We start from the raw sequence: 22,388 nt of genomic DNA, 5'->3' as shown, positions 1-22,388 counted from the left end.
TTAATTATTTTCAAAGGGGGCTACCTTGTCCCCTCTGTTTTCCTTAGCAGCCAGGCACGACTCCTAGTAGGAGGGGAGCTGCCCCCAGAACTGATTTTGAGTGACCACAGAGGACATTTTGTTAATTTCCCTGGCTAGTCATTTATGGTGGACACAGGCGCTCTGGCCAAAGGGAAAAAAGGCTGCCATCTTAGTTTTAGGTAGAAAGGGGCACTGTGGGATTGTTTGTAGTAGGACACACAGAAACTGATGTTACCCCTGCAAAAATGTTCCCCTGTTGTTTAGAGAGGAGCCAGGAATCAGTCCTACCCACAGGCTAGTGCCAGGCATAAGCAGAACACTACTCAACCAGTGAAAGACAGAAGAAAGCAGAACCTGCTGCTCGGAGCTGCAAGGAGAACCCTAATAGTTTGAATCGCTTTCACATGTACCCAGGGCTAGGGACTGGACTCCAAGATCAATTTTCTGGTGCTTGTTAAGCTACAGAGACACAAAAACTGCAAGAAGCCATTTTCCTGAAAGAGCCCACCTGACCAGTTTTAACAGGATGTGTCCTGGACCCTGCTGGTGGCTTCTGTAGATTGAGTCCTAACCCCCAAGTGCTGTCCCTGAGGTCCTGGATTCCCTGGCTGGTGTCAGAGTGTACTCCTCCTGTCTAGCCCTAAAGGTTGGGGCTTAGAACTTCCTACAAACTTTTGTCTGCCGTGAGACCAGGACCAAAAGGCCAGCTGATCCGCTGAGGATGTATTGTTGGTGGGCCTCACTTCACCTTACCTCCCATCACATTCTCCACTCGATGTCAGAATCCATCAGCACTAAGGCTGGATTAACTCCATCCCGCAGCTCCCTTGGCGCTGCCCTCGATGCGGACCCAATCAATGCTGAAGTCCTGGATGCCGTGAAAATACAGGATCTTCTCCTGCTGGAGCTATTTTTGGCTCACTCAACTGTAAGGTCGAGGCTCCATCCTGATGAAGGAATCCATAGATGGCAAGCTCTGTCTCTCGCACGAATGGCCACGGTAGGATTGTTTTTGTGGAGGAAAACAATCCCTTGCACAAAACCAATCCACTGAGGCTCTTTCCTCTTTCTAAAGGGAAAAATGAGGATAATTAAAAATATTTCTCCTTGTTGCACCATTCCTGATGAGGTTATCTTTTTGGCGTATTCCCAGATTTACCAGTTCTGATAAATCTGGGAATGCATCAAAAACCATGGGAGTTGCATGAGAACATCCATGCAACACCCATGGAATACCTCCCTAGAGTAAGGCAATTCAGCAATTTGTACTGTATTGTTTTACACAAGAATTATGGAGCCACTCAGAGCCACACACAGTGGCCTTGCATGAGTTCATAAACCTCACTTAAGGCTTGCGTGGTGCATGTACCACGTTGTGTGGTGCATAGGAGAGGGTCATAAATATGGCCCTTAGTTTTGCACATGCTCCACTTCGTCCCAGTAATAAAGTCACCTTTCCATTTTCTCACCATTTAACTCTCCACAGAGATGGTTCTTCAACTCCTCCAATGTCAATGATGTCATCTGAAAGATGAACCCTGATGTGGGACACATCTCACGGGTATGGTTACCAAAAGAGGCAGCAGGCAACTGTGTGTTTGAATAAATTTGAGTGGAAAACCTATGGGCTGAAATATTCAACAGATATAGGTCAATATAGCATAATTTCCAGAATAAATGTGCATGGAGACAAAACGTTTTATTTAAAGGTAACAGTAATTCAATATTTGAAGCTTGGAACTACAGATGGAAACAGTACAGTTCATTCCACCAAGAAAAATCGCAAGCAGCTCTACCTTCTTGTGTTAATCTGTTAAACTAATGTGTAAAGTCACCATCCAAATACAGAAACCTGTAACAATTATGGTTTAATGTAACAAATATAGTGCTTTGATATAAAAGAGACAGAATCAAATAACTTGGCAACCTCTGCCTTAGTTTGTAGGCTTCACAAACAAATAAGATAATCAGAAAATTACAGATCAACTAAACATGTCTGCACATTAGCATGGTGCTACTGGAAAAAAACACTGAATGGCAATGCACAAGAACTTTAATCAGCTAACATAAAGGCTCAATGACTTCATCAACCATAAACTTCCACCATCAAATAACTTAGGGCATGATTCAGAGTTAGTGAATGAAAATTTACTGAATCAGGGCAATGAAGTACAGCACACTGTCACCCTGAGGAGGTAACTGCCCATCAACTTTTGGGATGACTGCTGGGCCAGCAGACATCTCATGCATTTAGAGAAATGGCCGTCACAGCAGTTCCTGTAAGAATTGAAAGTTTGGAGGATGGCTATGTCAACATGATGAGCCGTGTGGCAAACATTGAATGTTTTTTTTTTCCAATACGAAAATACCAAAGTGAGAATTTCTTTTGAGAACAAAATAAAAAAAACAATTATTCCCTCACCATAGGAGAATTTTTCTGTGGCATGGGTGTCATTTTATAGTTTTTACTGTTCCTTCCCACCAGGTTTTATCCGGCAGTGATGGACAGTGAAAACTGCTCACTTGTACCCCCATTCTACAAAGGGTGGGCAGCCAAATAGCCAATACTTCAATGGCCCTTGTGGTGCTTGGCCATCGAAAGGATATGTCGGTGGAAGAGACGGAGTAGTCTAATGCCATCAATATTCTGAAGGTCTGCCCAAATCTCAAGGAGACGGGTGAACCTTCAGTTTGGCAGAGATGGTACTCTGTCACCATTGCAATGGAGTACTCTCTCTTCCAAATATCAATTAAGCCCATAGTGGTCTTTCACTGGAAACATTGTTCTCATCACAGAGGAGGGTGGTCAGCTTTCACTGTACTGGATTAGTTGCCCTTCCCTTCGTCTCTTGTCTTTCACTCATTCATAGTGTGTGGATTTTACTACAAAAATACATTATTTTCATTTGTGATTAATTGAGCTCGGCTGTGAGCGCATTGATGTGGCCTGAGGAATAGAAACAGTGTTTTTTTTAAACAATAATAATAATGATAATATGTGTATGCACCTAACAGTTCTCTTATGAGATCGTCGTCCCCTTCCACCCCTGACACAGACAATGACCATCATTGGTGCAGACTGTTTTCACAACTGCAGCTGCCCACTTCCTGCATGTACACGGTTTATACCATGCATACCATGCACACACATGTCTGTCAGCAATCAAACCATTGATATGTGGGCCAACGGGGCACATAGCATATATGAAGTCTTGTTTCATTGCCATTGTTTTGTACAGATTGTGCACAAGACCTTCAAACCTATATGAACCATCATCTGGGCACCACTTGAGAACAAAAATTACACATTAAATAACCTCCTCAGTAGTTGTTCCACATTTAATGTATTGTCGTGTATGTAGTGTTGAGCAGGCCAGAACGCACAAGCACAATAATATGGACACAATACAGTTGAAGTCTCCAGTGGGAACCGCGTCAGTGCAGCTCCATCTTTATTTTTATAGCCTCTGTTCCGCGCTCCGCCCGGACGAGCAGAACAGGATACAATGTCGGGGAGAGTCCGGATGGCTCTCTACATCCCTCCCATGTTTTACTTCACACAGAAGAGGAAATGAATACACATAGAGACCATAACCAACAACAGATTCAATGCTAAAGTGGTGGAGACATGAACACACAAATAAAAGAGAAATAGAAACGCAGGGGCGGGAAAAGAACAAAAGGAAAACAAAACAAAAAATTGTCAATGGACACAGAGGCCCAGGTACAGCAACCCTGGCCAGCTCATAGCAGTCATCTGGTCACCCAGGACCCTCCAGCAGATCTACAAGCTCGAACATGGGCTCCTCCTCAGCCCAGGGTACAGACAAAGGGGGTCATTCCGGTTTTGGCCGCCAGGAACAGGATGGCGGTATGGGGTGTCATGGGGCCCCTGGGGGCCCCTGCAGTGCCCATGCCAATGGCATGGGCACAGCAGGGGCCCCCGTAAGAGGGCCCCACTGAGAATTTCAGTGTCTGCATAGCAGACACTGAAATTCACGACGGGCGCAACTGCACCCGTCGCACCCTTTCCACTCCGCCGGCTCCATTCGGAGCCGGCATCCTCATGGAAAGGGGTTTCCCGCTGGGCGGGCGGGCGGCCTTCTGGCGGTCGCCCACCCGCCCAGCGGGAAACACAGAATAACCGTGGCGGTCTTCTGACCGCGCAGCGGTATTCTGGCGGCTCCCGCTGGCACCGCGGTTACCGCGGCCGGCGGGAGTCAGAATCACCCCCAAAGTCTTTAAGCTGGCTGTTGGGCCTAGGGTTGGGGCGCAGATGGTACCGTCCACCCCTGGTGAGTGATTTTTCCTGGCCAGCACTCTCGCCCAGCAGGTGCTGTGTACTAGGCACCGCTACCTGAGTCTTCTCTGTTCCGTCTTCCTCACATGGAGATTCAGCCATTGATTCATCGACCTCTCCTTCCTCTCCAGATGTGCTCGAAACCCCTGCTCTCCTGAAGTGTGATACGTTTCTGGTGATCCTCTGCCTGCCTCGGGCTGTTGTTATCATGGCGCCTCTCACACTGATGACCTGCCAGGGTTCAGGCTCAAAAAGAGTTTGGAATTTCCCTCCTGGCCGGCGATTCTTCACTGCCACACTGTCTCCTTCCTGAAAGTCTCTGAAAAGACTTTGCCGATTTTCAGTGGCTTTCCGGTTCGTGCGCTGCTGGGTGGCTTCAACATCTAGCTCAGGTGATACCCAACAAGGGCCGGACGGGATGCAATCCGAGGCGGGACTTCGAACATCAGCGCAGCAGGCGCAACACCTATTCTGAGGTCTCGGTTTAGAGTTTGCATGAATCTCTCAACATCCCCGTTAGCCTGTGGCCAGTAGGGCATGACTCTACTATGATGTATGGCTAGCCCCTCCAGGTAAGACCGAAATTTCTACCCATGAAATGAGGGCCCATTGTCTGTTCTGACCTCATCAGGGAGTCCAAACATGGCAAATGCCTTCTGGAGCAGTGGTCGCACATTCTCAAATGCCGTGGACGACACGACGTCAACAACAGGGAATTTTGTGCACGAGTCAATGAGCACGACGGTCAGCCGCCCATCCGGGAAACTCCCAAAATCCATGCTCACTTTCGCCCATGGCTTCTGACTAGCCGGTTCAGTGATGACTGGGCAGCTGGGTGGGTCCCCTGATGTGATGACGCATGAATGACATTTCCCCACCAATTTGTCTACCTGACTGTCCATGCCCGGGAACCACACCTTTGCTCGCAACCTTGCCTTAGTTTTCACAGCGCCTTGATGGCCCTGATGTGCTAACTCCACCACTCGAGCCCACAAACTCTGCGGCAGAACAATTCTCCTTCCTCGAAGAACCAGTCCTTGACCATCTGTCGATAGCTCATCTCCTACCCTCCACATCCCCTGCATGGCAACCTTGCACTCGTGGTTGACCACTTTTGTCTTTTCCAGGAAAAGCTTAAATTTTCTGTCATCCAATGCTTCCTTGACCTGGTTTTGTACCATATCTACCTTGGTAGCATTCACAATGTCTATTACACTAAGGGCACTGGGGCAGGCCGATTGTACAATCATGTTGACAAACACTTCAGTGCTCTACCCATCCTTCTCTTGAGAGTGATCGGTCGTCATTGGAGACGGGTGGCGAGATAAGTAGTCTGAGAGGTTTTGCAATTGTCGCAAGTTGCAGAATGAACCTTACACGATATGTCGCCATGCCCAAGAAACTTCTTACTTTGGTGAGGTTCTTGGGATCCGGTGCTTGACGAATGGCATCAGCTTTCCGCGGGTCTATTTGTAGACCCTCTTTTGAGAAGACATATCCAAAGAACTCCACTGACGTTTGGTAGAACCTGCATTTCTTCTTGTGGAGTGTTAGCCCTGCCTATGCTAGCCTCTGCAGTGTAGCCCTGAGATGTCGATGGTGTTCCTCTCTGTTCTTGGAGTATATGAGGATGTCATCACTCAAGTTGATCACTCCCGGCAGCCCTGACAGCATCTCTCTTATCACGTTTTGGAATACTTTGGCTGCCGAAGATACCCCAAAGCTCAGTCTCTTATATCGCCGGAGCCCTACGTGTGTTGAGAATGTTGTGATGTTCCTACTATCGGGAACCAGCTCCAGCTGGTGATACCCGGCATTGAGGTCCAGTTTCGAGAACCACTGTGCCCCATTCAGATCTGCTATGATGTCATCCATCGTAGGTGTTATGTGTCTCTCCCTCTTGATGACCTTGTTAGGAATGCGCATATCAACACAAAGACGGATGGCTCCTGGTTGCATGGGCTTTGGCACTATCACTAACGGCGAGACCCATGGTGTTGGTCCTTCCACCTTCTCGATTACTCCTTGGTCTTCGAGCAGTTGTAGCTCCTTTTCCACTGCTGGTCGCAAATGGAACGGTACACGCTAGTGTCTTAGGGCAATGGGTGTGATTCTTGGGTCTATGTGGAGTTTGATTCTTTTATCTTTAAGCCATCCCAACCCTTCAAAGAGCTGCGGAAATTCACTCATCAGGTGCTCAGCATGGGAGTCGTATACCTGTTGCGCGAAGAATACCAATTCCAGCTCTTCCGCGGTGTGACATCCCAACAAAGTGCCTCGGTCTCCGGTCACCACATAGAACTTTGCCTGTGTTGATAATTGCCCGCTGGATACTGCCACTTCACTGTGCCTTTTAGAGGATGCGGTTCTCGGCCCTCGTAGTTATATATTGTGGTGGTGGTTGGGGTAAGCGATGGCGTTGAGGTCGATTGCCTGAACAGGGTGTCATCCATTACATTTACAGACGCTCCTGTATCTATGAGCACTGTCGCCGATTGGCGTTACTCTGAATGTTGCTCATGGGTGGTGGTCGCTTTTTCTGCGAATGAGATCACAAAGATGTCTTCTTCCTTGTCTTCTTCAAAGACTGGGTTTCTTTGGTCTGTGGTTGTTCTGGATTTGTCAATTTCTTTGGTTACGCTCCTGACTTTGGCGTCTTTTCCTCTCTGGTTTCCTTGCCAGCCTCTCCCTGACCTGCACACTTTCGCAAAGTGGTTGTCTTTGCTACATTTGTCGCATGTTTTACCTTTCGCCGGGCTGCCTATTGTCGTTTTGGGCTCATACCCACAGCTTCCGCAGGAGCGTGCTACTTGTCTGAAGGAGTTCGCTCTACGTCCTAGCAGTTGACGAGTTTGGATGGCGTCTACCTGCTCTTCTTTCACCTGAACTGGGCGTGTGTTTGACGCAGCTGCCAACGACTGTCCCCTTACCGCCGCCATGGCATCCGCCCGGATTGTCAATAGTTCATGTGAACGTGCCAGAACCAAGCTGTTGTTGAGGGACATGCCTTGCTGGCGTAGAATGAGCTTCAGTAGTGCATTTGATCGGCATCCCTGAATGATCTGTGCCCTAATCTCTTCTTGTTGATTGAGGCCTACACACAAACTTGCTAACTTCCTTAGTCGTGCACAGAACATGTCCATTGACTCGACATCCATTTGTTGAGCCTGCTGGAGTTTGAAGCATTCAAAGTCTGAGTTTAACTGTGGGTCAACATGTTTATTTAGGGCTTCCACTGCCGTGTTGAAGTCTGATTTATCACCAGTGCATGGGAGTGAATCAAATAATTCTTGCAGCTCGTCTCCTCCCATCAGCAGCATGAGAGATCAGCAAACTGCCCCATATGTTTCTCTTGTGGCGCAGAAATAGTTTTCTAGACGATTTAACCAGAGGCGCCATCTTGGCGCTGCTGTGGCCGGATCGATCAGTTGGCTGAATGGGGGCAAGGCAGTCATTGAGGAGTGAGCACTGGCTCCCGCCTGCACGGGCAATTGGGGGTTTTCTTGTGGTGGGGCGCTCATTGTGTCTTTATTTGTGTAGGCACTTTGCTGCTATACTGCAGGATTTTTTCTTGCAGTCTCTTTTGACAACGGTAATATTCTTATTTTTCACAATTATTCTCTCTTTGGAGTGTCATTTATTACTGAACCTTAGCTGTTTGTTATTCTGTGTTCCTCTAGTGCTCCACTAGGCTTCTGTTTGCCCTGTATGTGTCTTTTTTTTTCTTTGATGTCCTTTTGGGGGCTATACCCATGCTTCTCTTTGCCTTGTCTTTGTTTTTGTTTTTTTTCAGTTCGTTTGGGGCTCCCCCACTTTACTTTGCTTGCTTTGTTGTACGGGGCCCCTGCCCCTCTGGCTCTGTATGCTGCGTTCCCCTCTCCGGGGAGCACAGCCTGAGCACACATGGCTGTTGCCACGAAACGGGGTGTGCGTGTGTGGTCCCTAACGTGCACCACCCCCCACGTGGTGTAGCCGGGCCTCTGGGGCGAGCGCTGTGTGGAATCTGGCGCCGGCAGCACAGCCACCTGTCTTTTCTTACTGGGCCGGTTCTCTTTTCTTTCCGGTCCGTGGTGAGGGCCCACAAGACACCGGGTGTCGCGCGTCAGCCGGGTTCCTCGTCTTGTTCGGAGATCCGTGCAGCACTGTGCGGGGGCACTGCGCCGGTCACCCTTTTTTTTGTCCTTATGCACCACTTGTCTGCCTTTATGTGGTTTTTGCGATGCGAGAGTTCTGAAACCCACTCGTCACCAATGTAGTGTTGCGCAGGCCACAACGCGCTAAGCACAATAATACGGACACAATACAGTTGAAGTCTCCAGTGGGAACTGCGTCAGCGCAGTTCCATCTTTATTTTTATAGCCTCTGTTCCGCGCTCCACCAGGACGCGCAGAACAGGATACAATGTCGGGGAGAGTCCGGATGGCTCTCAACAGTGTATTCCTAAACTGACAAAATGGTAGCAAAAAGTCAGGTCAAATCCATGTACACCTCCAAAGGTTGCGTTCAATTTTACACGTTGCCTATACATTTTTCTTGAGAGTCGTTTGCTTCATCAGTGCGACAAGATTCCTATTTTTTAACAACTCCTACCTATAGTTTTGTTTCCAAACTTCAGTTCTTACGCACGTATTTCAGGAATATAATGCTATGCTTGATGTTTCCTTCATGACACATTAAATTCTTTCATTTTGATTTGGCGGCCACTGTGAAGACTTCAGTTGGGCATTGTAGCTCCATGTGATTGAAATATAGTCTCAGCCATACTGATGGTTGATGCAACTTGGCATACTCAACATCATTGCCGAGTTGATATGTAAGTTCCTATCTGTGCATATGTGTAATTGTGGCTTGCACATTTTTGAGAAACGCAGGGTGTGTCACCAGTTTGGGGCTGGAGAGTAGGGCAGCCATCATTATCTGGTGAGTAAACATTTGCACTATGGGCTTGGATGCTCACCTTTTGCCATGGCTTGCATTGGAGACAGTATATTGTGCTTTAGTATGAGGGAAATACCTTGTTTAGCAACATCCCTGTACAAACTGTACATCCATGTGCTGAACAGTGCACATCATGAATACAAGGCTGCTAGAGAGAAATCAAGGACCATTTTAATGAATCACCATCCCTTTCTACCACACCTCTTCAAACAAGATAAAATCCAATTTATTTCAGCAAAACATACAATTATCACACCTAGGTCACCTCAAAAAGTCAATAAACTAAATGAATTCATAACACAAAAATGCCTCCTTATGTGCAGAAGTCCAGATAAAATGAATGATTCCCCTCACATCAATTCTGCCCCCATGAACATGTTATAAAAAAACCTGAATAGCCAAGCAGACTTCAGAACGCGCTGTTCTGAGGACCATATCCAGATTTAACATGAGTTATAGGGTGTGATAGAATATAAACCTACCTTTGGACCCAAAGCCCTGGCCTGTCTTACAGCCAAACACTATAACACATTAGTACACAACACAGCAGCAGGACATAGGAAAGGCATCTGGAACTTCAACATGCAGCTGGCAAACAGGTGTGGACCAGCCTTACCAAACTGTGTATTATGGAAGGTAACTACAAAGACTACTGGGAAAACAATATTATGTTGACTTCACATTACAGTTTCCCCTGCTTCATAATGTCAGTCATGTTGCACAAAGCATTGATTAGATGCCAGAGAAAACAAAATACATTGTGGATGATTTTCACTTCGAAGAATGGAGTAATACCCACCCGGGTGTTATAGTAAATTATGCTATCTCCCTGACATACATATCATCACCCAAATGTCTGCTGGCCCCAATGGAGAGATCTCTTAACATTGGGAGGAATCTCTGTCACAACATTTCCTGTCAATTTTGCAAAGATTTGATGGACAGCTCCGTCACACGTGATGGCCAACCATCAAACTTTTACAAGGTTTATCTTGTTTCTACAACAAAGTGTGAGTTTGTTTTTGTAAAAAGTCAAACTGATGACCTTATGCCATGGGAGTTTTTCTCCCATAGTGGGGTGGTAATATTTTCACTATATCTCACAACCAGGTTTTACGTGGTGGTGACAGACTGCAAAAGAAGCCATCTGACCACCCGCTCTCAACTGGATGGACAGGCAATGGCTAGCCTCTGATGGCTGGTACTCCACCGGGCTTTCAGAGGAGTATGTCAGGACAAAGCCAGAGTAGGCATTGTCGTCAACATATCTGCCAAACCACCTCTATATTGAGTGGCAGACCATGTGTTTAGGGGACAGCATAACCGCCACCCCATTATCTGCCTACCATCAGTTGAAGATCTGTACACATGTCCCAGAAATCTAAGAGATATTTCAAAGAGAGAGACAAAGAGAGACAGAGGGCTAGCTCATGGCTCAGTGGTAAAGACACTGAAATGTTTAGATTTTTGACTTTTTACCCATCATTTTCCACCACCTTTGAACAAGTGGGATAACAGACATATAAATAGACCACAAGTCCAAGAATTGCTTTGCAGCATCATATTGTTTTCCCAGTATGCATTGTAATTTCCTCTAATAACTCCACAGAGAAGTGACTGTGAGGCTCCTCTTTGCAAGCAAAGCAATTCTTGGCCATGTAACCACACACTCTCAACTGGATGGACGGTTACATGCCTAGCCTTTGACAGCCAGTACCCCGCTGGGCTGGCAGAGTAGTATGTCAGGACTGAGCTGGAATAGGCACTGATATTGACATACTATTGGTTCATCCACTTCTAAATTGAGGGAGTAGACTATGTTCCTGGAGAAGAGCATACTTTCTTGCCCTTGTGACGACTACCATCTCCAACTCTAAATCAGCACCATTGTCTGTCTAGCACCTGCTGGCGGTCTGTACATATGTTCCAGAAATATAAGCGATATTTTAAAGAGAGAGTGAGAGCAACCTCGTGGCTCAGTAGTAAAGCCACTGAAACTTTCTGAATTTTCACTTTTTTACCTAGCAGTGTTGTCTGTCACCTTTATCCAAATGGATGAACAGATGTAACAGTAGACTGCAAGTCCAAGAATGCATTTACTTCTGAAGATGAGCCCCATAGTCACCTCACTAGACAGGAAGGGAGCACCAAAACATATGACTTGAACTATAACTGTCCACCTACATAAGCTAAGTTGGCACCAAATAGCTCCTGCATAAAAAGGGATGCACATAGCCATCCCAGGGGCCATTTCAAAGGAAACTTACATTGATAAAGTGAAATGTCTGTCATGAAGCACAAGGCAACTCCTTTGACTATTAAGCTGCTGGAGAGCCACAAATACCTTGCCTGGCCACCATTTGCCCCACAAAGTTGAGATATTTTAGAAAGAGAGAGCTACCATATGGCTGTGTCTTAGAGACATTGATACATTTGACTGTTTTACTTTTAACCTAGCATTGTTATCTGTCACTTTGGCCAAACGGTTTCGGTCAAATAGTTTGATAAAAGTAAAACTAGGCTAAGGGTCAATGAATTAATTTGCTTATAAAGATGAGTCACTTAGTGAACAATATAACTCTAAGAGGGCTCTATACATTATTACGGGCACTTCAAGTCCAGTGTCCATTTATATATTTTTTACTTACCTTAAATCACTGTGGGTGAGCCATCCTATGAGACATCATGCCACACCAAAGGAGACTAACAGCCATTCAAAGACACATTCTATTATTCCTACTTTTCAACCAATGATGAGTTGCGGGACCTTCAGCCTTGGGTAACCCAGTCAGCTAGAGACTTCCATCCTCAAACTGGGAATGCAGCAGTTACAGTGGGTCTCTTGAGGAGATCAAAGGAAGATGTCAGCCTACAACAGTGCAGGCTGACAAAAGATATGGGAATGAGGTTGAGATTGTTTCTGCGGTTGCTCTACTACACACATTTAATTCTTTTTGTAGTCTTTCTCAGATGCATTCTGGAAAATGGTACGTCCATTGATCATCTCTGCAGTTCCTCTTTCATTTTTTTACGTTTGAACCATGCTTCTTGCTGCTCTGCCACCATCCTCCTCATACTCCAGTGCCACCAAGAAGGGGACACAAAGAAGAAAAATAGAAAAAAAGCAACATTTCTTCCTATTGAATACCTATTTATAAGTGTGGCATGCAGGCCAATGCATAATATAAATGCAGAGTGACTGAAGACCATATAGCCAATGCAAAGTCCAGTAACTTTTTGGGAGTTTTTTCCCCAAAAAATAAACTCCCAAAACTGGACTTTGATTTAAATAAATAAAAAACAAATGACCCTTACACGGTTTCTGGACAGAATATATTGGGCGTCAGAAATATCAGGAAATAAATATTGTGATACAAAATATCATGATGTAAAAATATTGTTGTCAAGAATATGGGCCTAATTACGACATTGGTGGTCCGAGCGTTGGACCGCAAATGACCCAAGGAGGAGGCCTCTACCAAGTCGGCAGCTTCCCCCCACCAAATTCTGAGTTCCCCACAGGGCTGGTGCCGCAGGCTAAGGGAGCCTATGCCAATGCAGGCTGCACAGTCTGCGCTGTCAAGCACACTAGGAATGCCTTTGCAGACATTGTGCATTCCAAGTGTGCAATGACAAGGCCATGCGCAGTGCAGGGACCCCCCTGTAACCCCATCTCAGCCTTTCCACCAGCCTTTTCATCATGGGGACCACGCCATGAAAAGGCTGGTGAAAAGGCCTGTAATAATCAAAAGAACAGTGCTGAAATCTGCACCCCGTAGTTGACCATGACTTGCCCAGCTGCCAACCCATCGGAATCAATGATGCTGACAGTGGTGGCACTGTGCTGGCGGTCCCACCACCAGCATCATAATATGGTGGTCGTACCACCAGGGTTGCGCCGGTCTGACTGCCCGCAGGTACGACGGTCCCATGGACCACCATACTCATAATGAGGCCCTAGATTTTTTCAGGTAAGCAATTTTATTGTTAAAAATATCACTCTTGTTAATATTGTTTTCAAAAATATAGTTGTAAAGAATATTGTTTTTTAATTATTTTAATGTGTTTTAATTCATATATTATTTTTATGTGTTAATATTGTTTGTATATTTTTTATACTTTTTTTTAAATAAATGTGCTATTTTAAGTGAAAACAAGTTTTAATTTTAATTTCTAATAGTAATTTCCAGTTTTGTAGTGGATTGTTATATTTATAGGGGATACAGTGGTAAGTTAATTAGGTAATATTTTATAAACAAATAGTATTTTTTATTAATTATTTAATTAATTATTAATTATAGAAATCATGTAATACTGATTTGTTTTAGTTATATTTTAGAATCAGGTTCCAAGGTCTGTGGGGGTATAGGTTGGGAAGTTAACTAAGCAAGAAAGAAAGAATAATAATGATTCATTCAGAATTATACATGTAATTGACTAATAGTTATGTAAATTATGTAGGTGTGAGCTGCTGGGGTTCTACAGTGGAAAGTTAATTAAGTAGTACTTAATTACCAACTAATTATGAATTATTAAATAATTAGGCATTTGACTATCAATTATGTAAATTGTGTTTTACTTATTTATTTTAGTTATATTTTTGGTGTGGGTTACTAGGTTTGTAGGGACAAAGAGTGGAAAGTTAATTAAGTAATAATTAGTAACCATTATTTTTAAATTGCAAATGAATTATTGATTTGTTTACAAATTTTGTAAATTGGTTGTTTATTTTAAATTTATATATATAATATATATGTGTATATAAATAAATATGACCAAGACCTTTGGTGGTTGAAACGCGTTGGTGTAGTTTGGGATATTCATCTCTTTAGTAAGAATAAATCAACAAACCCAAGGTTTCCTGTGTGTACTGTGTTTGACCTCGTGTCGCTTGGTGGAAAAATATTTCACAGTGCTGACCCATCACTGACATTGAGCACCGACTTAATAGAGCGCGCTTTGATGGGGGCCATTTGGAGGAAAAAAAAAATATATATATGTATATTGTGACAGGGTCAGAGTAATGGAGGCGGATAGGCGGTACCGCGGTTTGTATTTTCTTTATTTCCGTGGTATAAATATAGTGCAGGCTTTGTTATACAAGTATTTCTTCTTCTTTCTTTTCTCTTTCTCTTTCTCTTTCTCTTTCCCTTTCTCTTTCTCTTTCTCTTTCTCTTTCTCTTTCTCTTTCTCTTTCCCCTCGAGCGTTCTTCACCCTCTTGATTTCGGTCTCTCCTCCTTTCCAGGTGGGGACTCAGGAGGCGCATAGAAGGAAAGAAGAACATATAAAGGTGGCTTTACGAGGTAGATATTAGTGGTGTTACCCTCTCTCTATCTTTCTCTCTCTCCTTTATGTCTTGTCAGCTCCTTTTCTTCCTGCCTTTGGAGCTTTCTCTTCTCTTTCTTTGGTTTTATCTTTTCCTTTCTGTTCTTGGCTGGTTAAAGTCTCCTCTTGTTTGTCCTTTCTCTTCTCTCATCTTTTCTGTCTTTATTTCTCTCTTTCTTTGGTGCAATGATGTCTTGATATCTTCTGCCTATTCTCTCTTATTTTACTGGTCTGGTCTCTCTTTCCTTTTCTTTTGTATGTGTGAACCTGTCTTTTTTTTGGTTCTTTTTTCTTTTTTTATATATCTGTTCTGTGTCTCTAGTCCCTTTAGTGCCCAACTATTCGTGACAAGTGGAAGGAAAACCCCAAAGGAAAACAAACATATGAGGGAAAATTTTGTGAAGATTTATCAAACAGTGCCAAAGATATAAGCAAGCAAAAAATATTGTTTTTATGGAAAATTGGTCCTCACTATAACTACCTAGTGGCAACCGCCACTAGGTTATATATATCTATATATATATATATTTAATAATAATGTCCTGTAGCAGCTGACTTCTACCACCAAAGGGGCCGGTGCACGGCTCCGGATGCAGGCTCCGTCAACATCTAAAGATTCCCTTTCAATCTACATTAATGAAAAAGATGCCTGCACTCCAGGCTTACTGCTTAATGTTCATTTTATTCCATGCCAGTCATACGAACTGAAAAAAACACTAAGGCTCTGGGTAACGCGTTTCAACCAGATCGGTCTTCTTCATACACCCACCTTGTTACAAATGAAAAAATACAATGTTATATCCTGTTTACCACTAGACATAGAAAAAATCCTACAGTTCAAAAATCCAAAAATCAGATTTAAGCATCTTCTCTCCTCGATTCTTAATTCATTTTTAAAACATAATTTATCTCTCAATAACCCCACTATTTCATCAAATCACTAAATATATACACATATATCACTCTCCATCCAATCATATTAACACCTTAAATACTCAATTCATTTCCTAGTCTTTTTCATCCTCATAATACTCACAAACCTTATTACTCATTATAATGCATTAATCAACTACTTCCAAAGTTGCAAGAATAATACCAAAAATCATTACAATATATTTATCAATTTGAGATGCTGGTGTCAGCTAATTGATTTATTCAGCGCTTGGTCCTCGTATTTATACTATTAACCCACATGTACATACAATTCTTCATCCTGGTTCAACCCCCACGGGGCTATGCTGTTAAGTCTGATAATATATTCCGATTCCATTTTCCTCAAAATCCGTTCCCTGTCTCCTCCTCGTGGGGACAGCACATCCCTGTCAATTCCAAAGAATAACATATCATCAACTCTCCCATCATGAGTTTGTCTGCAGTATTGTGCTATCAGATAATTGGCATCATGATTCTTGATCGCCCGCCAGTGTTCCAATATCCGTTTTTTTACAGGAAAAATTGTGCTGCCCACATACCAAAGATTACATGGACATTTTATGATATAAACAGTGTAATCCGAATTGCAATTTATGAACATGTCAATTTTTTTCTCGTCCCCTGTAGGCAACATATAAGTTTTACAATTTTTACTATATTTACATGACTTACATCTCATACATTTATAAAAGCCTGGCTGTTTCATAAATCGCAAATTCTCATTTTTATTTTTATTTGCATAGCTATGTACGAGAATATCCTGTAAAGACTAACTCTTCCTATACGTGATCCTTGGATACGGGCCCATTATCGAACCTATAACTCTGTCTGTTTTAATCAAATGCCAATATTGTTTTAAAATATTCATCACTGCTTTAGAACCAGCATTAAAAGTAGTTATACATCTTATCACCTTCTCATAATTTTCTTGCTTTTTTGGAATCAGGATGCTTTCTCGATTGATGTTTTCTTCTTTCCTACAAGCATCCTTGATAACTCTACCGGGATAGTCTCTGGCTCTAAACCTAGCAACCATGTCACTTTGTTCTTTCTCAAATCTTCTATCCGTACTGCAATTCCTTCTTGCTCTTAGGAGTTCCCCATAGGGTATGCTCCATTTAAGTCTAGCGGGATGGGCACTCCTAGCATGTAAGATGCTATTGCCTGCTGTGCTCTTTCTGTATAAACTTGTCTGAACTTTAACTCCCTCTATAACAACTAGAACAACCAAAAAAGCCATCATCTGTCTGTTCATTTTGTACCTAAACTTCAAATTAAACTCATTCCTCTGTAACCCCTCTACAAAATCCAGTAAGATGTCCTCCGGCCCATCCCATATGACGAAGACGTCATCAATAAATCTCGTCCAAAAAATCAGATATTCCATCCACCTATCATTCTCTTCTGTCATCACATGTTGGGTTTCCTACCAGCCCATAAAAAGGGATGCAAAACTTGGAGCAAAGCACCTCCCCATTACGGTCCCAGTAATCTGTCTAAACCATTTGTCATCATACAGAAAAAAGTTATTTTTCAGGCAAAATTGCAACATTTCTGATAACATTTTTGTATGTTCATACATCCTTAAAGGCTTATCTCTGAAAAAATAATCACATGCCTTGATCTCTAAATCATGGTTAATACTGGTATATAGGGATACCACATCTACAGTTGCCATAATGTAACTTTGCTTCTAAGGGATGTCCTGAAGTTTGGTAATAAAATCCACGCTATCTCTACAATATGAGGTAAGGCTCAAAACATATGGGCATAAAAAATTATCCAAATAAATAGATGTATTCTCTAGAAGACTGCCTCTTGCTGACACTATTGGTCTTCCTGGTGGATTATTCTTATCCTTATGAATCTTAGGCAAAATATAAAAACATGGTGCAATTGCTTTTTTCACCATCAAAGATTCAAATTCATCCCTGCTCAATAAGCCTCGATCACACCAATCCAGAAGCATGGAATGATAGGTTTTAATAGAGGCCTTATATGCCATTGCAGTTGACGCTTGATAACATCGTGATAATTCCAGCTGTTTCCTCGTCTCCTGCTTATACTTATCAACATCCCACAACACCAAATTTCCCCCTTTGTCAGCAGGCTTAATGACAAAGGATGTCGCATTTTTCAGTGTCTCAAGTGCTCGTCTTTGCCCCATCGTCAAATTACTAGCCCAACATTTTGTGCTGTTCTTCCATAATTGTAATAGGTCAAATCCTACTGCCTCATGAAAGGCGTCAATATTATCATGCAGAGTAGCCGGATTACATCTTGACTTTGGTTTAAAACCACTTCCACTCGGACTTTCACAATCCAGCCCTAGTTCGTTTAACAGACCTCTCTCAGTATCCCACATTCTCTCTCCTACTTTCAATTCTCTTAAGGCAGCTAAACCCTCAAGGTCTCCTATACATAATTCCTCCAATGCTGACACTTCCCCCCCATCATCCTTCCGTGATACCTGCCCTCTCACTTTCTCTTTTTGTTGCATGAATATCTTCAACAATTTCAACTTCCTCACAAACTGAAAAATATCTATTCTTGTTTTAACATAGTCAAATTCCCCAACAGGACAAAATGAAAGACCCAATTCTAATACAGAACGTTCATTTTGAGTTAAAACATGGGAAGAAATGTTCACCACTGTAAGTTTATTCTCACTTACTACTTCTTCATCCGAGTCTGTTGCAGAGATCTCCCCTGTTGTCCAAAATCTCCTTCCAACCGACCTCCCTCTCCTCCTCCTTTTCCATTGTCGTTTCCTCTTCCTCCTGGAGGCTTTCTTCGGGGTTGTTGGTTCAATTGTAAAAAACAATATTCCTCAGCTGTTTTTAATGGTACACCTACATTTTCACTTGGGCCTGATTGTTCATCCACATCTGAAATATTATCCGAGCTCGATCCTATTGAGACTAACTCCTGTTGTTGCAATGACTCATATATGTATTTGCTGTTTGTTTTTAAATTTTACAAACGGTTCTAATTCCTCCCCTTTGAGTGCTGAACACTTTGTCTGAGGAGCGCATTTATATATATATCTTCTATGAAAAGCAGCTACCTGCTTGCTGGACTAATGCAAGCTCACGCAGGAAGCAGGAGCCAGCCTGCACTGCAGGGGAGGTCCCGAGGCTCCCCTGCGGTCCCAGATAGCCTGTAAAGGGTGAAAAATACATTTTCATTTTTTTTTTTAAATGGCAGGGACCAAAGGGGAGGCCTTAAGGCTTTCCCTCCAGTCCCTGATAGCTCGTAAAGGGCAATAAAACGTTTTTGTTTAGTTTTTTTTTTAAAGATGGCACTATGGTTGCGGTGAGAGACTTTCACACTGAGAGTTGAGGGTTTGAGTCATTTCCCTTCTTTATTTTTTTTTCAACTGCAAAGTCTCATACTGAATGGTGACCTTGCTCTTTTTAATTGGCAAATGCAGTTTTCTTTTCAACTTGTGCACAAATATCTCATTCTAAAACATCATCCATCAATGCCTAAAACAATCTCTGTCTCTCTCCCTCTTACTCTCTTTCTCTCTCTCTCTCCCTCTTTCAATCTATTTCTCCCACTCACACACCCACTCAGACCCTCACACAGCCACTCACAAACCCACTCAGAAACCACTCACAGATCCATTCAGAACCCACTCACAGATCCACTGACTCCCTCATGCACCCACTCACAGACCTGCACAGATATTGATGAACCCACTAAGACACTGATGCAAGCACTTTCACACCTATACAGAGACTCTTACAGCCACTCTCATCCACAGATAACGCTCTTACACCTATTCTCACACCCAGAGATGCAGGCTGCAGCAAACTCCTGCCACGCATCGCCATAGGGCTGTGTGCAGTGTGTGGTTGGGTGGTTAGGGAGGTTGTCTGCAGACTCTGGCTGCAGGCAAGGCTTTGTGGGCAACTCCTGCCACGCATGGGAGAAGGCTGTGCACAGATGAAGGTTGGGTGTTTATAGGGGCCTCCGGGCCTGGTTGCAGACCAGGCCCTGTTGCTGATTGCCACTGCACACGGCCGAAGGCCATGCACAGAGGTGGTTGGAATAAAGTATAGTAATGAAAATAACTACACATTGAAAAAAAAACATAGAAATTCAATGGAACAACAAAAAGTTACAGGGATGTTATAGTTAGGAAATAGAATAAAGAAAAAATAGAAAGGCACTTAAAAAAACAAAGGTTACAGGGACAGTATAAGTAGACTCAAATTTTAAACGTATAAAACCATAGAAATTCACCAATTATACTGCTAATTACTCTCAAAACTACGGCACTCATAACATCTTTGATAACATCATTGATAATATCAATGTAATATCTTAGTAAACTGTTTGACGAACAAAGTGTGCGGGCGAGGATGTGAGTTACACGTACCTTAGGGCACAAGTTATAGTTACTTGAGATAACTCGAACTATAACTGGTGATTTTCTATGTTTTTGTATGTTTAAAATTTGAGTCTAACTATAACGTCCTGCAACCTTTGTTTTTTAAGTGTGTGTGTGTATATATATAAGACTCTAAAGCCCCCATGGGCCCCATCTCCTTGGGTTTCAAACTAAGTAAAAGGAAGTGGGTCCCTGCCTCAGCAAATCATGGCCCCAAGGGGACCCCATCCCCTGGGGCCGACCTACTAGCTCTGTCCTAGGGGAGTCCACCCCTGGGACATAGCCATTTCCATGACTGCTGCGGCATGGACAGGGAAACCTGTGCTTGCTGCAACTTGGCAGGAGCATTTTTTAATCTCCCGCCAAGTGGGAGCAAACACAGAGGCCCTCATTACGAGTCTGGCAGTCCTAGGACTAGTCTGGCAGTCCTAGGACTGCCAGACTCACGGTGACAGTGCAAAAGCCACATTATGACCACCGTGAAAGCACCACAGTCCAACCCCCAGCACTGCCACATTTTCACCAGCCAATGGCCTGGAGGTGCCGGCTGTCTTAATCTGCCAGGACAGTGCTGCAAGCAGCACTGCCCTGGGGATTACGATTCCTGCGTCCGCCAGCTTTTGCATGGTGGTTCCACTGCCATGCAAAGGCTGCTGGAGACGGGGTGCCTGGGGCCCCTTGGGGGACCCTGCACTACCCATGCACTTGGCATGGGCGGTGCAGGGGCCCCCGTGGGCAGCCCCATATCCATTTTCACTGCCTGAATTTCAAGATGAGCAGGCATCAATGCTGTGGGTAGTATCCCACTTGGCCAGCGGGAAACTCATAATAGGGCCAGCGGGCAGAAGACTAAACTGGTGGTCTCCCGACCTAACGTAAAACTCGTAATGAGGCCCAGAGTCCACTCCCATTGAGCAGAAGATTTAAAAATGCTCTTGTCAGTTGGGAGCAGACATTTGATCTATTTCTGTGCCTGCATTGACATGTCATTTGAGATGCCATCAGTGATGTCATAAATGATGTCATAGATCATGTCATGAATGATGTAATTAGTGTGGTTATAAGCAGTGTATGTCACAAACATATGCACCTAACTATAGCATTGTGTTTAACTTTATTTCCTTAGTGTAAATTTTGATTTTGTCCTAGCCCTGGGGAGGTGGCTGTCCCCCGGGCCGTAAATGGCCTTAGTAAGGGGTCATCAGTGATGTTATCAATTATTTCTTTGAGATTTCATCAAAGTTGTGATCAGTGATGTCAATGACCATGTCATGAGTGATATAATATCGGAGGTCATAAGCAGTGCATTGCGGGGGTGTATGTTATAGTTTGGTGAGGTAACTATAACCACTGAATTTCTATGGTTTTGTACAAAAATATCTGCCTAGCTATAAAGTCCCAGAAACTGTCAGCCTATATATGTAAATATATATATATAAACATACACGCATATTTAAATATTTTTTTTGTGTAAATGCTAGTGGGCCTTATTTAATTGACATTATATAAATGACATATTTAAGCTTTAGTACATTAAACTTTATATTAAGAAACAATATTTTTGTCTATTATTTGAACAATATTGGAGCGAAAGAATATTTCATTTTGATATTTTTGTATTCACTATTATTAGGATAAGGAAACAACACTTTTGAAAACAACATTTTTGGCGCAATATTTGTGTTATACAATATAGTTGATTCCAATATTTTGTCAGTGATCCCCCTCACACCATAGTAGTTTTTTTCTTTACTTTCCTTCTCCGCCAGGATATAGCTAGCAGTGATGAACAGTAAAACACTGACTGCACATTTTGAATAGGATGGACCGTCCGTTGCCTGTGTGCTATGGCCTCTACTCTGACGGGTCATTGAAGGAAGGTTTACACCGATTTAGTAAATTTTACTCCATCTGTGTGAATCTGGCAGCCTGCCCACCTCTTAATCAGCAGATAGGCCGAGTTTGGCAGCGAGAGTACTCGTTAGCAGGTACAGTTGTGAACCCTAAACTGTAAATCAGTCCCTTGGTTTGGTATTTTCATTTGATTGTTTATTGTAAATAGAATCACAACAGATGCATGAATACAAATTATCCTGATACTCATAAGTTCCTAATATGTCTATGTGTAAACAATGCATATTCATATTTGCATGTGCTTTTTCAGCAACCAAATGTTTTCATAGATTATCAGAATGAACCCATTTAACTTTCATCTATCACAGGAGTAGAAAAAGATTTGTTAATGGAGTGACAGAGGTTAACATGAATCCACTTACTTAATATAGATAGAACTATCACCACAGCAAGCAGCAACACCACCACAACGATCAGTGCCCTTGAGAGGGAATTACAAAGAGGTTGAACAGTTGGAACTGAAAATACAAAGAAAGTAAACAACTCTGTGAATATTTCTTTTACATACACTTGCATGTCAATAATACTGTAAATAATGGATGACGTATTAATCAACT

General features: G+C 43.2%; 1 long non-coding RNA gene across 1 annotated transcript in view; it reads right to left on the bottom strand.

The window, feature by feature from the left end:
* Positions 1-1,496: 1,496 nt before the first annotated feature.
* The window catches only part of LOC138247182 (uncharacterized), a 41,113-nt gene continuing 20,221 nt past the window's right edge, over positions 1,497-22,388 (bottom strand). Inside the window, exons 2-3 of the long non-coding RNA XR_011194356.1 lie at positions 22,194-22,289; positions 1,497-1,649 (exon numbers count right to left, since the gene is read on the bottom strand). This is a non-coding gene — a long non-coding RNA (uncharacterized lncRNA). The remainder of the gene's footprint in view (positions 1,650-22,193; positions 22,290-22,388) is intronic.

Source organism: Pleurodeles waltl, chromosome 7 (genome assembly GCF_031143425.1).
Source record: "Pleurodeles waltl isolate 20211129_DDA chromosome 7, aPleWal1.hap1.20221129, whole genome shotgun sequence".
In the NCBI taxonomy this organism is placed as follows: Eukaryota; Metazoa; Chordata; class Amphibia; order Caudata; family Salamandridae; genus Pleurodeles; species Pleurodeles waltl.
The sequence above is the reverse complement of the archived record's forward strand: the minus strand, read 5'-3'. Positions and strand labels throughout refer to the sequence as shown.